The following is a 16,441-nucleotide window of genomic DNA, read 5'->3' on the forward strand; positions in this document are numbered from 1 at the left end:
TTTCTGTGGTATCAACTGTAAAGGAGACCCCTTTCTATTTATCATTTAATTAACTTTTATTTTAAGTTCAGGGGTATATATGAAAGTTTGTCACATAGATAAACTTATGTAATGGGGATTTTTTGTACCAATTATTTTATCACCCAGGTATTCAACTCAGTACCCAATAGTTATCTTTTCTGTTCCTCTGTCTCCTCCCATGCTCCACCCTCAAGTAGACCCCCATGACTGTTGTTTCCTTCTTTGTGTTCATAAGTTATCATCATTTAGCTCCCATTTATAAGTAAGAACATACAGTTTTTGGTTTTCGGTTCCTGTGTTAGTTTGCTAAATATAATAAGCCTCCACCTCCGCCCATGTTCCCACAAAAGACATGATCTTGTTCTTATTTTATGGCTGCATAATATTCTATGGTATATATATATACCACATTTTCTTTATCCAGTCTGTCATTGAAGGGCATTTAAGTTGAATAATCTTTGCTTTTGTGAATAGAGCTGCAATGAACATTCATGTGCATGTGTCTTTATGGTAGAATGATTTATATTCCTCTGGGCATATACTTAATAATGGGATTGCTGGGTTGAATCATAGTTCTGCTTTTAGCTCTTTGAGGAATCACCATACCACTTTCCACAATGGTTGAACTAATTTTAACTCCCACCAATAGTATTTAGGTATGTTATTTTCTCTGCAACCTTGCCAGCATGTTATTTTGTGACATTTTAGTAATAGCTATTCTGACTGGTGTGAGATGGTATCTTAATGTGGCTTTGATTTGCATTTCTCTGATGATTATTGATATTGAGTTTTTATATGCTTGTTTGCCACATGTTTATATTATTTTGAAAAGTGTCTGATTATGTCCTTTGCCTACTTTTTAATGAGTATTTTTCTCTTGTAAATTTAAATTTCTTACAGACGGTCCATATTAGATCTTTGTCAGATACATAGTTTCCAAATGTTTTTTCCCATTCCATAGGTTATCTATTTACTCCGTTTCTAATTTCTGTTGCTGTGTAGAAGCACTTAAATTTAATTAGCTACCACTTGTCCAGTTTTGCTTTTGTTAAATCTTCCCTCTTCTTTTCTTGGTTAGTCCAACTGGTAGTCTATTAATTTTCTTTATTTTTAACAACTAACATTTTATTTTGTTTAGCTTTTATATTTTATTCTCAATTTCCTTTAGTTCTGTTCTGATCGTGGTTACTTTTTTCTTCTAGTAGTTTTGGATTTTATTTGTTCTTATTTTTTTTAGTTCATTGAGGTGTAATGGCAGGTTGTTAATTTGTAGTCTATTTATTTGATGTAGGTATTTAATGCAATAAACTTCCCTCTTAGCACTGCTTTTGTTATATCCCAAAGGTTTTTGCTATGTTTTATTTCCATTTTCAATTGTTTCAAAATGTTTAAAATGTTGCTTCTTAATTGTGTTGTCAGCACAAATATCATTTAGTAGTATATTGTTTAATTTCTATGTATTTTTATAGTTTCAAGAATTTCTCTTGGAGGTGAGTTCTAGTTTTATATTGCTGTATTCGAAGAAGGTATTTATTCCAATTTTCTTTTTTCTTTATTATTATTCTTATTTTTTTTTTTTTTTTTTTGGTTGGAGTCTTGCTCTGTCACCAGGCTGGAGTGCAGTGGTGTGATCTCAGCTCACTGCAACCTCAGCCTCCCAGGTTCAAGCAATTATCCTCCCTCAGCCTCCTGAGGAGCTGGGACTGTAGGTGCACACCACCATACCTAGCTATTTTTTTGTTTTTGTTTTTTGGTTTTTTTTTTTCTGGACAGAATCTTGCTCTGTCACCCAGACTGGAGTGCAGTGGCGCAATCGCGGCTTACTGCAAGCTACACCTCCTGGGTTTCTGCCATTTTCCTCCCTCAGCCTCTCCAGCATCTGGGACTACAGGTACACGCCGCCACACCCAGCTAATATTTTTGTATTTTTAGTAGAGATGGGGTTTCACTGTGTTAGCCAGGGTGGTCTCGATCTCCTGACCTTGTGATCTGCCCACCTTGGCCTCCCAAAGGCCTGGGATTACAGGTGTGAGCCACCGTGCCTGGCCGCTAATTATTCTATTTTTAGTAGAGATGGGGTTTCACAGTGTTAGCCAGGATGGTCTGGATCTCTTGACCTCCGGATCCACGTGCCTAAACCACCCAAAGTGCTGGGATCACAGGCATGAGCCACCGCACCTGGCCTGCAATGTATTGAGACTGGTTTTGTTACCTAACATGTGGCCTCTCTTGGAAAATGTTCCATGCACTGAGGACAATGCATATACTGCTACTGTAAAGTAGAATGTTCTGTAAATGTCTGTTAGGTTTATTTGGTCTAAAGGACAGTTTAAGTGTTAAGTGATTCTTTGCTGATTTTCTGTCTCGATGACATGTCTAGTGCTATGAGTGGGGTATTAAAGTCCCCCACTATGATTGCATTGCTGTCTCTCCCTTTCCTTAGGTCTAATAATATTTGTTTTATGAATGTGGGTTCTCCAGTTTGGGGTACATATGTATTTTGGGTTGTTATATTGATCCCTTTATGCTATATAATGACGTTTTTTGTATTTTTTTACTGTTTTTGATTTTAAGTCTGTTTTATCTGATACAAGTATGGCTTCTTTTAGTTTTCATTTGTGTGGAATCTCTTTTTCTACTGCTCTACCTTAAATTTATAAATATTGTTACCAATAAGCTGAGTGTCTTGTTAGCAGTGTGTAGTTGATTCATGGTTATTTAAATCCATTGTGCCAAACTATATTTTTAAGTGGAATGAATATTAAATCCAGTTATATTCAAGGTTAGGACTGATTGGATTTGTTCCTGTTGTAATGTTAACCGTTATTTAGTTGCCTTGTGGAGTCTGTTTCTCTTTTTCCTCTGTTTGTCTGTGGTTTGATAGCATTCTGTCATGTTGCCATTTAATTTATCTTTCTCCTTTGTGTAATTGTTTTATATAACTTGTAAGTTTTATAATTTTGTATGTTTTATGATAGCTAGTATCAACCTTTTATTTCCATATTTAGAACACCTTTGAGCATTTCTTGTAGGACCAGTCTCATGGTGACAAATTTCCTTAGCATTTGCTTGTCTGCCAAACATATTATTTCTCCTTTTTTTCATGAAGGTTATTCTGGCAGAATACAAAACTCATGGTTGACAGTATTTTTTTTTTCTTTAAGCACTCTGAAAATATAATTCCTTCTGACTAGTATGGCTTCTGCTGAGGAGTCTGCTGTTAGTCTGATGGGGTTTCCTTTGTAGGCAATGAGATGCTTTTCTCTTTCTGGATTTAGAATTTATTTTTTTTCCAACACATTGACTTTAGAGAATCTAAGGGCTACATGTCATGATGAGGTCCTTCTTGCAATATACTTTGCTGGAATTTTGGAGGCCTCTTGTATCTAGATGTCTAAATCTCATGTTATACTAAGAAATCTTTTTCTTAAATAGGTTTTCCAAATGTTTCAATTCTTCCCCCTCTGGAATACATATGATTCATATATTTAGTTCATTTCACATACTTCTCAAGGCTTCGTTTATTCTTTAAAATTATTTTTTCTTAATTTTTTCTCATTGGATAAAGTCAAAAGACTTGTTTTCATATTCCGACATTCTTTCTTGTGCTTAGTCTGTCCTACTGTTGAAGCTTTCATATGTATTTTGTAATTCTTTCAACAAATGTTTTATTTCTAGATGTTTTGTTTATCTTTTTTAAAGATATCTATCACTTTAGGGCCAGGTGGGGTGGCTCATGCCTGTAATTTAGCTATTACTAAAATGTAATCCCAGCACTTTGGGAGGCCGAGGCGGGTGGATCATGAGGTCACGAGATTGAGATCATCCTGGCTGACATGGTGAAACTCTGTCTCTAATGAATCTATTAATATGAATATGTTATTCTGGTAAGATATAGCTTGATTTAATTTTCTAATATTACAAGAATTTTTACAATCATGTTCATGAGAAATATTGGTTTTTAATCATATTTTCTTAAACTATATTTCTCAGATTTTGCTATTAGGTTTACTTTGGCCACTTAAAGTTACTTGGAATGTGTTTCTTTCTCTCTAGTTTTTGAGAGCTTATGCATAATTAACATTATTTCTACGTTAAATGTTTGATAGAGTATGCCAGTGAAACTAATTTCTTTAATACATATGAGGACTACTCAGGTTTTTAATTCAAATTTTTCTCATTTGAGAAAATTGTGTTTTTCTAGGAATTAGTTTGTTGTATTCAATTTTTCTAGGTTTTTAGAATAAAATTATTCACATATTCTATTATAATCATTTTAATGTTTATATAATTATCTCTTTCATTTATGCTATTAGTAATGTTAGTTTTATTTCCTTTTTACTTCATCAGTATTTCCAGGCATTTATTTATTTCATTTATCCTTTGAAAAAAATCAATATTTATAAATGGTTTCTCTTATTTGAAATTTAAATAATTTATTTGCTGATGTGTATTTACTTTCCTCTATTTTATTTTATTTATTTATTATTTATTTTATTTAACTTTTAATTTTTATTTTTATTATACTTTAAGTTCTAGGGTACATGTGCAAAATGTGCAGGTTTGTTACATATGTATACATGTGCCATGTTGGTGTGCTGCACCCATTAACTCATCATTTACATTAGGTATATCTCCTAATGCTATCCCTCCCCCCTCCCCACTCCCCACAATAGGCCTCGGTGTGTGACATTCCTCTTTCTGTGTTCAAGTGATCTCATTGTTCAATTCCCACCTATGAGTGAGAACATGTGGTATTTGGTTTTCTGTTCTTTCAATAATTTGCTGAGAATGATGGTTTCCAGCTGCATCCATGTCCCTACAAAGGACACAACTCATCTTTTTCATGGCCGCATAGTATTCCATGGCGTATATGTGCCATATTTTCTTAATCCAGTCTGTCACTGATGGACATTTGGGTTGCTTCCAAGTCTTTGCTATTGTGAATAGTGCTGCAATAAACATACATGTGCATGTGTCTTTACAGCAGCATGATTTATAATCCTTTGGGTATATACCCAGTAATGGGATGGCTGGGTCAAATGGTATTTCTAGTTCTAGATGCTTGTGGAATGCTTGTGTCTTCCACAATGGTTGAACTAGTTTACAGACCTACCAACAGTGTAAAAGTGTTCCTATTTCTCTACATCCTCGCTAGCACCTGTTGTTTCCTGACTTTTTAATGATTGCCACTCTAACTGGTGTGAGATGTTATCTCATTGCGATTTTGATTTGCGTTTCTCTGATGGTGAGTGATGATTAGCATTTTTTCATGTGTCTGTTGGCTGTATGAATGTCTTATTTTGAGAAGTGTCTGTTCATATCCTTTGCCCACTTTTTGAAGGGGTTGTTTGTTTGTTTTTTTCTGTAAATTTGTTTGAGTTCTTAAGGTAATTTATAGATTCAATGCCATCCCCATTAAGTTACCAGTGACTTTCTTCACAGAATTGGAAAAAAACTGCTTTAAAGTTCATATGGAACCAAAAAAGACCCCACATTGCCAAGACAATCCTAAGCCAAAAGAACAAAGCTGGAGGTGTCATGCTACCTGGCTACATGCTACCTGGCTATATTACAAGGCTACAGTAACCAAAACAGCATGGTACTGGTACCAAAACAGAGATATAGACCAATGGAACAGAACAGAGCCCTCAGAAATAATATCACACATCTACAGCCATCTGATCTTTGACAAACCTGACAAAAACAGGAAATGGGGAAAGGATTCCCTGTTTAATAAATGATGCTGGGAAAATTGGCTAGCCATAAATAGAAAGCTGAAACTGGATCCTTTCCTTACTCCTTATACAAAAATTAATTCAAGATGGATTAGAGACTTAAATGTTAGACCTAAAACCATAAAAACCCTAGAAGAAAACCTAGGTAATACCATTCAGGACATAGGTATGGGCAAGGACTTCATGTCTAAAACAACAAAAGCAATGGCAACAAAAGCCAAAATTGACAAATGGGATCTAATTAAACTAAAGAGCTTCTGCATAGCAAAATAAACTACCATCAGGGTGAACAGGCCACCTATAGAATGGGAGAAAGTTTTTGCAATCTACTCATCTGACAAAGGGCTAATATCCAAAACCCTCTATTTTATTGAAATTTAATTTATCTTTTTATTTCTGTCTTCTTACAGGTAGAAATTTAGATCATTCACTTTAAATTTTTCTTATTTTCTCATAAAAGCTATTAAAGCTGTATTTTTCCCTAAACACTGCTTTAACAGCTTCCTATTGTGTGTGTGTGTGTGTGTATGTGTGTGTATACATATATATATATATATATATACTTAAAAGTATTTTCTAATTTATCTTGTAGTTTTTATCATTTGGCTTTGGGGGAGTTAGAAGTGCATTGCATAATTTCCAAATATGACTGACTTTTTTCAATACTTAATTTTTATTGCTTTCCATTGAGTTTATAATGGTCAGAGAACACACTTTATAAGATTGCAAACTCTTACAATTTACTGAGATATATTCTATAGCCCAGCATGTTATCACTCTTGGTTAATGATTCAAATGTTCTTGAAAAGATAGGTATTTTGATTCAATTTTGAAAACATATAATGATTCAAATGTACTTGAAAAGATAGTGTATTCTGAAGTATACTGAGTGTATGTCTCATACAAGTAAATTTGTGTTGCTATAAGGGAATACCTGAAACTGAATAATTTATAAAGTCAAAAATTGCCAGCAGCAGCTCAAGATTCTGATGGCTGGAAGACTGAACTTCTAGCGAAAGTCTCAGGCTGTTTATACTCATGGAGGAATGTGAAAGGAAGCCAGCATGTGCAGAGATCACATGGAAAAAGAGAAAGCAAGAGAGAGACTGGAGGTTCCAGACTCTCAAACAACCAGTTCTCTTGGAAACTACAGAGTTGGAACTCACTTACCACCACCCAGGAACATTAGTGTATTCATGAGGGATCTACCCCCATGACCCAAACACCCCCTATCAGATCCCAACTCCAATAATACGGATCAAATTTCAACATGAGGTTTGGAGGAGAAAAACATACAAATGATAGCAGTGGTTAATAATTTAATTCATATCTTTTATATAATTATTGAAAATTTGAGATTTTTTTTAAAAATCGAATATTTATAAAGAATCTTTGAAATTTCCAACTATAATTATTCTTTTAAGTATGTGCATATTTAGGATTAATATATTTTTCTGATAAATTGTTCCTTTTGCCATTATGAAATCCCCTTCCTTATCTCTGGTAATGTTTCCCATCTTGACTTTTTCTGTCTGATATTAATATAATCAAGCCAAATTTCTTATACTTTTGTTTCTACAATATACTGCTTTTCTTTTTTCTTTTTTTCTTTTGAGACAGAGTCTTGCTCTGTTGCCCAGGTTGGAGTGCAGTGGTGCAATCTCGGCTCACTGCAAGCTCTGCCTCCTGGGTTCACACCATTCTCCTGCCTCAGCCTCCTGAGTAGCTGAGACTACAGGCATCCACCACCATGCCCAGCTAATTTTTGTATTTTTAGTAGAGAGGGGTTTCACCTTGTTAGCCAGGATGGTCTTGATCTCCTGACCTCGTGTTCCGCCCGCCTTGGCCTCCCAAAGTGCTGGGATTACAGGCGTGAGCCACTGTGCCCGGCCACTTTTACTTTTGCTTTCAACATTATATGTTTAAAGTACATCTTTTATATTAGTCTGTAGTTGAGACTTGCTCATCTATTTTGAAAATTTCTACCTTTTATATGCAGTTATTAGTTCATTGGCATTTAATTTATTCTAAAAATTTTATGGTTGGATTTGGGTTTATCGTGTTATTAATTTTCTATTTATTCCATCTGGCATTGATAATTTGCTTCCCATTCTGTTTTCTTTTCAGTTAACTGAAATATTGTAATACCTTATCTTAATTTTTCTATTGGCTGTATCTTTATTCATTCCATTTTTATCAATGCCCTTGTGATTGAATCTTTAATTTATTGTGGTCCATCTAAAATTAATATTGTAACACTTGCTATAAAATGTCAAAAACTTGTCATACTGTATTTCCATACCCTTACCAGGCCATTATGTTATAATGTGTATGTGTGTGTGTCCACACATATACATATATATCTCTCTATATATATTTTTTACTATAATTATGTGTTATAATTGTTACTTTAAAAAATTCTGTGTTTTAAAAAATGAGAAAATATAAGACTTTTTACCTACAAATTTGCCATATCTGATGCTCTTTATTCTTCAGTGTAGTTTTCAGTATAATTTCTCTTCAGTTGTGTGTTTTTTTTTGTTTTTTTTTTTTTTTTTTAGTATTTACTTTATTGCAGGTCCACTGAAATGAATTATTGAAACTCAAAGAAAATAAGAGGTTTGTATTCAGAAATGTCTTTTTTAACTTAAGTTTCATTTTTAAAAATATTTTTGATGGATAATATATTTCTGAGCTGACAGGTTTTATATTGGTGGTGGTATTGATGGTAATTTTTTCAGCACTTTAAAGATAGCATTTCATTGTCTTCCTGCCTACCTTTTTGTTTTCTCTGACCAGAAGTTAGATACCATGCATACAGTCATTCTCTTGTATAGAAGAAGTCATTTCATTCTCACTTGCTTGTAAGATATTTTCTTTATCTCTTAAGATATTCATTGTAAGGCTTTGAAAGGGAGGTGAAGGTAAAAGAAAGAGTGAGAGAGTTGGCAGCTCAACAGTAACACAGGTTTATTGAACAAGGAACTGTGGAGGGGTACACCAGCTCGTGTAGGAGCCTGCCCTTGCTTACAGATGGGTAATTATAGGTCCGAGCAGGGCAGCTCTGGGCTTGCTGTGAAATGGGGTGGGCAGTGAGGTTAGCCGCTGATAAGGAAGGAATTTCTTGTGGTCAGGCGGTTAGGCCTGGGACTTGTCCAGGAGGATGTTTCTCATGGTCCAAGCTGTAGTGGAATTTTCCTATCTCACCAAGGTCTGTGCAATGGTGGCGTTTTACAAAGTGGAGCAACTTGAGCTAACATGCCTAAGTTGCAATTTTGGCTTTGTATTAATTCTTCGGATTTGCTGAGCTTTCTGTGTGTAATTTGCACTTTTCACCATGTTTGGGAAAATGTCAGTCATTTATTACAATTTTCTGCCCTATTCTTTATCTCCTATCCTAGGACATCTAGACTCCATTTTATTTTCAAACGTGTTCTCTCCTGTATTTTCAGTAATTTATAAATTACTGTTTATATGACTTTAATTTTGCTGATAGTTTATTTTGCCCTCTCTAATCCAATATTAAGCAAATTCAATAATTTTTTTCATTTTAGATAATACAAATTTTAGTTTTAAAATTTTCCTTTGGTGCTTTGTTATAGTTTCTATTTATCCATGGATGTTCCCCATCTGTTAATTCATGTGGCCCTAGCCTTTTTTTTTTTTTTTAACTTCTTAAATATATTGATATTGGCTCCTTTTAATTATTTCTCTGCTATCAGAACTGACTGAAACATTTACAAGCTCAGTGCAAAATTAACATGTAGATCAAATTTTCTTATTTCTTTCCATGTTTAAATAAAATGCATTGCACCTGAACATTGTGAAGGATAGGTTATTGAGCCTTTGGATTCTTTTTCTAAAGAATGTTGATTCTACCTTTAGCAGATAGATGACATGGCAGGATTACGACTCTAAACTCTGCCTTCCCTAGAGTGTACAGCAGTTGAAGTCTCTGCTGAGCTCTCTCAGCCTTGCAGCTACTGCCTTCCTTCTGTATCTTCATGCTCTCTCCTGTACATGAACTGTTTCTGTATTAGTTAAGGAGCTGGGTAAAGATTTCATGCAGATTTTTCTTAGGGGTGGCAGGTATCCGAGTTACTGGCCGTGAATCCATATGGGTCAGGCAACAACCTCAATTCTTGCCTTCTCAGAAGAAATAATTTAACTGAGCAGTGTAAGGCAGAAAAAGAGACTGAGGCAAGTTTCAGGAGCGGAAGTTTATTTAAAAAGGTTCTTTAGAACAGGAAAAAAAGGAAAGTATGTTTGGAAGAAACTCAAGTGGGCATGTGAAGGCCAAGTGCAATGTTCAACCTTAATCCTAAGACTTTACAGACTGTCCTCTTTTCTCAATATTCCTCTCTTATGGTGGACTGCCTACATGCAAAATGCCCCCCTTACCCTTGGGAGGTGAGGGCACAGTGTGTTTAGGAAGTTGTAGGCATGTCCATGCGAGGCTTCCTTCACTTTTCTGGTGAACTGACCCCTGAAGGTCATACTCTGCCATTTTGTCTCTTAATAAACATGTCCAGGAAGTTGTGTCTCCCTGGTGCCTGCATTCAATTAACACTTTTGTGCAATAGTGTGGACCATCAGGAACTGGCCTTTCTCTGTTGCCACTGCCAGTGAATCTGTCGCCCAGGCCGGAGTTCAGTGACCCGATTTCGGCCCACTGCAAACTCCACCTCCCGGATTTATAGCCATTCTCCAACCTCAGCCTCCTGAGTAGCTAAGACTACAGGCGTCCGCCGCCATGCCCAGCTAATTTTGTTTTTGTATTTTTAGTAGAGACGGGGTTTCACGATATTAGACAGGATATTCTCGATCTTCTTGAAGGGAGAATTAATGAATTTTATAAGTATAATGGCCAAGAAATTTATTCTTTTCCTTAGAGGTAGAATGTAATATAGCCCCACCCGGGGGCCTGGGTTAAGAAAGAAAATATTAACTGCTTGTTTCTCCTCTTTGCCCAGAGAGGCTTATCTGTGTTCTATCGTTTCACATTCCTAGAGGTACCGTGAGTTCTTCAAGGTTGAGAAGCAAATGTTGCAGAAACATGTATTCCCAAGGATGTAAGACATATGTTATAACAAATGTAAAAGAATGATTAACTGCCTTTGTTCTCACTTCTGCAAGTACTCTTCCTGCAGCACGTAACTCTCACCACAAACAGCTTAAAAGGTGACTGATCACTTTGTTCAGGGCTCAGACTTTCTGGACCCTAGTGTGACCGGTGATCACCTTAATGATAAAGGGCTCTCCTGAACTCTGTTCAGTCTCTCCTGTCTCTGATTGTCCCGCAACATGCTGACCTCATGATTCGCCTGCCTCGGCCTCCCAAAATGCTGAGATTACTGGTGTGAGCCACCGTGCCCGGCCGTGAATCACTTTTAGAGAGGTCATGTGATCATTGCGGAACTATAACCTGACATTCCTAGTGGATGAGGGAAGAGCCCTCTCCAGCCCCACTCATGCCTGTCTAACTACCTAACTACCAAAACTGTAACATTTTGAGCTACATCAAACAGCTGTTTCTTTCTAGTATTTGCTGTAGTATATTCTCCCCTCATCTTTTAGTTATTCTTTCAGTTATTGTCACACTCTATTGAGCCAGTGAAATTGCAGCTTTGTACTTGATCTCTAGCAACCCAAACACAAAACGGCATGGGCGACCAGATACTACCCTCAAGCAATAGTCATACAATAAAAAATTCTACTCACTAGGTGCAATTCTCTTCTTTCAAGGGTTCAGTCTTCTTCAGTTTCTTCCTGTCTTTGGTCATGTTCTGGTGCCTTCAGTTATGGTTTTATATTTTCTCCAGATTTTTAAAGACAGTAATTCTGAGATAAATTACTGTGCCAATAGCTAAAATAGTTATTTGTGAGACTAGTATTTGAGATATGTTTTAACACTTTCCTCCTGTCCCAGGCTCTTCTTAGCTGCTTTTTTCTCCGTTTCTCTCCAGTAAGCTAATTGGCCTAAGGATTAGTTTGTTGCTCTGCTATATACACCAACCTTCTCTTAAATACTTACCCCCAAAATTTTATTTGTCAACACGATTGCCTTTGGTTTTGCACTACCTCACATTATGTCTTAAATAAAAATTAGTTTCTTGGAGAGAGTTTGTGAACTCAGTTTTAGGACTGTGTCTTCCCTGGGGCAAAATCTGAGTCATTACTCCAGGCCTTAGGTGAAGGTGAGAGCCTCTGGACTCCTCTGCATGTGAAACCCCCACAGTACAAGCAAGCTAGGGCTAAGGTAATCTGTCTCCACATATTCTTGGTCTGCTGAAACTAAGGTAAATATTCTGCTTTATGAGTTGGGGTTGGGTGTAGAAAAGGAAACCATAAACTCTTAGTCACACTAACCAGGATCTTAACCTCTGGAACTCAGCATTTAAGCAGATAAATGCTGATGGCCTTTCCATTTCCAGTGAGATACAGTATCTATTGATGGTGAGTTGAGAAGAGCAGTAGCTTTGTCTTCTCAGCCATATTCACTGAAAGTAGAGATTCCAACACAGTCAGCTGGAATCTGTGGTTAATGAGTTGTAGCTCAAGTGTCACAGGCTCTCAGCATTCATTTGAATTAGTATATTTTCTTTTTTTTTATAATATACTAATAATGTTTATTGAGGGAATCAGGATAAAACTAAAATAACAGACAAAGTATGTAAGAAAGAGGGGTAATTGAAGTGAAGGCATTTTTTTTTTTTTAGGTGGACAGGAAGTAGAATTTATTGGTGAGTATTAAGAGGGGGCAGCACAGTGGAAGCCCTCATGAGTGCAGGGCCTGCCACTTGTCCAGAGCGCCACGATTGGGAACGTACTTGACCCATCTGGGATAAGCCGCTTCTCAGCCACCATGTCTTCAAATTCATTGGCATTGAACTTGGTGAAGCCCCACTTCTTTGAGATGTGGATCTTCTGGCGGCTGGGGAGCTTGAACTTGGCCCTGTACAGGGCCTCCATCACATGCTCCTTGTTCTGCAGCTTGGTGCGGATGGACATAACTTGGTCAATGTGAACCCTGGCTACAGTGCCCTGGGGCTTTCCAATGGCACCTTGCATGCCTGTTTGGAGCCTACACTGGGGTAGCGCAAGGTCAGAAACATGAACATCCATCTGAAAGGACTGTCTCCAAGGTCCCTTAGAGCAACCCATACAACAAACAGGCTGCATCACTACCAGGGAAGCTGCTGTTTGCAGCCATTGCACACTGGGCCCCCATGAGGAAAGGAACTCAGTCGGCTTAATTGGCTGCAGGTGAATTAGTATATTTTCTTAAACAAATATTTCCTCGTGTGTTGTATTCCTGCCTGTAGAACATAAAATGATCATTTTGTTATAGTTTGTACCAGTTATGGTTGTTTCACTGGGGATGGCATCAACAGGGCAGCTCATGCTGGCACTCTGGAGGTGGACCCTTCTCTACTTTACTTCTAAGGCAGTCTGTTCCCATTGCTTTCTTAAGCCTTTCCTTTCTTCTTCAGTCACTTTGACTGTGGCACACAAATAATCTTTTCCAAACTCTCTTTACTTTATATGTAAGGGACTACATATATTTTATTTATTGAATAGCATCCCCCCCCCCATCATCTAGGTTTTAAAAATAATTCCTTTATTTTAATGCAAAAAAAGAATTATTTTATTTTGATACGTGTGAAACCTGATTTATTTTCCCTATGTAATAATTTGGCCTGGACAGTAGGATACTTATTGTAGAAGAGATGAGAGTAAATTTAGAAGTTATATAAAGGGAGAAAGTCACTTAAGACGAAGAGCTAATCTCTATGACATTAAAAGAGTTCTAGTAGAATAAAAAGCTTACAAAATGTTCAGAAAAAGAAAGTAAATAGCCTCTACATATATGAAAATATGCTTATGTCACTCAAAATATAATATAATTAAAATAGTATTAAAATATATTTTTAAAGTTATAGCTCCAGCAAATAATGAAAAGGATGACAACACACTCAGTTGTCAAAGCTGTAAAGGCCCTCTCACACACTGCAGTTCGGTGTGAAGACTTATTTAATCATATCAAGGGAAATCTGGCCATGTTTTCAACATGATCGCATTAAATAACCACTGATTCATAATTCCACTTTCAGGACTCTACTGAAAATATGGTTCTACAGATAGAAACAATAGATACATTAGACTCTTCCCAGCAGTACTGCATATAATAGTAAGAGATTGGAAACAATCCAAATGACTACCAGTAGTTGACATGGTGGGAATAAAAAATAAAGCTGCATAAAGGTGTAGTAAGGAGGTGTAAAAAAGCACAAGGAAGTTTATGGAGTACTTGAATAATCCTTAGGCTATATATATCCAAAAAGATAAAGTGCCTGAGAAAAGCTATGCAGCCTTTTATTCTAAGGAAGAAAGGGCAACACACATATATGCACATACACACTTACAAACATACCCAGCAATACACTCGTACATCCATAACAAAAAGGACCATCAGAAAGAGAAACCAGAAACCAATTAAAGAGGGAGGTATCTACAAGATGTGACGTTGGGATAGAGACTGCAGAGAAGAGGATAGAAATGAAAGTGTAACTTTTTAAAGTACAGCTTTTTATAGATTATTAATATATAAACTTTAAATTATATAAGTGTATAACATATTAAACACATTTTAAAAAATCAAAGTGGTATTTTTTTTTTTTTTTTTTTTTTTTGAGATGGAGTCTCTATCGCCCAGGCTGGAGTACAATGGCACAATCTTTGCTTATTGCAACCTCTGCTGCCCAGGTTCTAGGGATCCTTCTGCCTCAGCCTCTCCAACAGCTGGGATTACAGGCGCGTACCACCAAGCCCAGCTAATTGTTTTGTGTCTTTAGTGGAGACGGGGTTTTAACATGTTGGCTAGGCTGGTCTTGACCTCAGATGATCCACTCGCCTTGACCTCCCAAAGTGCTGGCATGACAGGCAAGAGCCACTGTGTCAGCCTCAAAATGATATGTTTAAATTGTGAAGTTGGAAACAAACTAAACAAATAAACACAACTTGTATCAAGTTCATAGCAAAACTGCAGAGTGGAAAAAATATTTCGAGTGATTTATTTATTATTATTATTATTATTATTATTATTATTATTAAGACAGAGTCTCCCTCTATCACCCAGACTGGAGTGCAGTGGTGCAATCTCAGCTCACTGCAACCTCTGCCTCCCGGGTTCAGGCCATTCTCCTGCCTCAGCCTCCCGAGTAGCTGGGATTACAGGTGTCTGCCACCACGCCCGGCTAATTTTTTTTGTATTTTTAGTAGAGATGGGGTTTCACCATGTTAGCCAGGATGGTCTCAATCTCCTGACCTTGTCATCTGCCCGTCTCGGCCTCCCAAAGTGCTGGGATTACAGGAGTGAGCAACTGCGCTCAGCCTTTTTCTTTCTTTTTTTAAGGGGGAGTCTTGCTGTGTTGCCCGGCTGGAGTGCAGTCACCCTATCTTGGTTCACTGCAACCTCCACCTCCTGGGTTCAAGTGATTCTCCTGTCTCAGCCTCCCAAGTAGCTGGGAATACAGGAACGTGCCACCGTGCCCAGCTAATGTTTGTATTTTTAGTAGAGATGTGGTTTTGCCATGTTGTGTAGGCTGTCCTCAAACTCTGGACCTCAGGTGATCTGCCCACCTTGGCCTCCCACAGTGCTGGGATTACAGGTGTGAGCCACTGCGCCTGGCACATTCTCAGTGATTTTTAACACAGTATCCTTTTGTCACATCTCTACTCGGTTTTGAGTATCAAAAATAATAAGTAAGTACAATATATTTTGAGGACAAAAATGTGGTACATGTAAACCAAACTCTTTTTGATACTCAAAAGCTAGTAGAGGTGTGAAAAAGGACACAGGAGCCAGCCTGAATGGACCCAGTGGCCAAATATGACATAACGTGAACAGGAGAAAGAATAATGGACATAAGTAAATATAAAACGGTGGGGGGAAAAAGTCCTGATTTCTTAATGTTACTAAAATAAAACAAAAAGAGGAAAAAAATTTACCCACTATCTTTGAAAATTACTATTACTTCAACTGCTTATTCTTTTTATAGTCTTTTTTTATTTTAATTTTTGTATATATCTAGTAAGTATAATTTTTGTATATATCTAGTAAGTATATATATACTCCTTATACTTAGTGTTAGTAATTAAAGGGAGATAATTATTTAGCTTCTCTTTTTAAGACAAATTGTAGTTCATACTGATTTGATGAGGCAAAAAAAAAAAAAAAAAAAAAAAACCGTTTTATGTTTGAAAATGACAGAATTAGAAAAATTATTTTTTAAAATTTGTAACTAAATAGTTGATTTTTACAGAACCCTTAGTGGATGCTGAAACTTTTAGAAGAAATATTTTATTTCATAAACCAGCATAGTAAAAGTATCATTCACTGCATATTTTCTAATTGCAAAGAAAATTACCATGCTATAAAATAAAGTGATATGGAGGTCATCTTAAATGATTAGTCAAATTTAGCATTACTACCTGTAAAACACCCTGATATATTTGTCTTGATGTAATATTATACGAAGAGCTCATGAAAGATGCTTACTGAAAGTGGCTAACATTATTTATTCTGGTCTTAGATCTAATTTCCAATTTGGCAGAAATACTGAGTTTAGAAAAACTGAGTTAGCAAATGGTAAAATCCACAATTTCAGATATTTACTAAA

The 16,441-nt window shown here is 36.5% G+C and overlaps 1 protein-coding gene, 1 non-coding gene and 1 pseudogene across 3 annotated transcripts in view; 1 reads left to right on the top strand and 2 right to left on the bottom strand.

The window, feature by feature from the left end:
* Positions 1-16,441, top strand: part of EYS (eyes shut homolog) — a 1,930,870-nt gene that overhangs the window by 878,996 nt on the left and 1,035,433 nt on the right. The gene's annotated exons all lie outside the window — the stretch shown is intronic.
* LOC104656938 lies at positions 12,488-12,941 on the bottom strand (annotated as a pseudogene).
* On the bottom strand, positions 12,892-13,025 carry LOC115897163. The gene has a single exon (XR_004057092.1). It is a non-coding gene; the product is annotated as a small nucleolar RNA SNORA70 (small nucleolar RNA).

The sequence above is a fragment of the Rhinopithecus roxellana genome, chromosome 4 (assembly GCF_007565055.1).
Source record: "Rhinopithecus roxellana isolate Shanxi Qingling chromosome 4, ASM756505v1, whole genome shotgun sequence".
Taxonomy (NCBI): Eukaryota; Metazoa; Chordata; class Mammalia; order Primates; family Cercopithecidae; genus Rhinopithecus; species Rhinopithecus roxellana.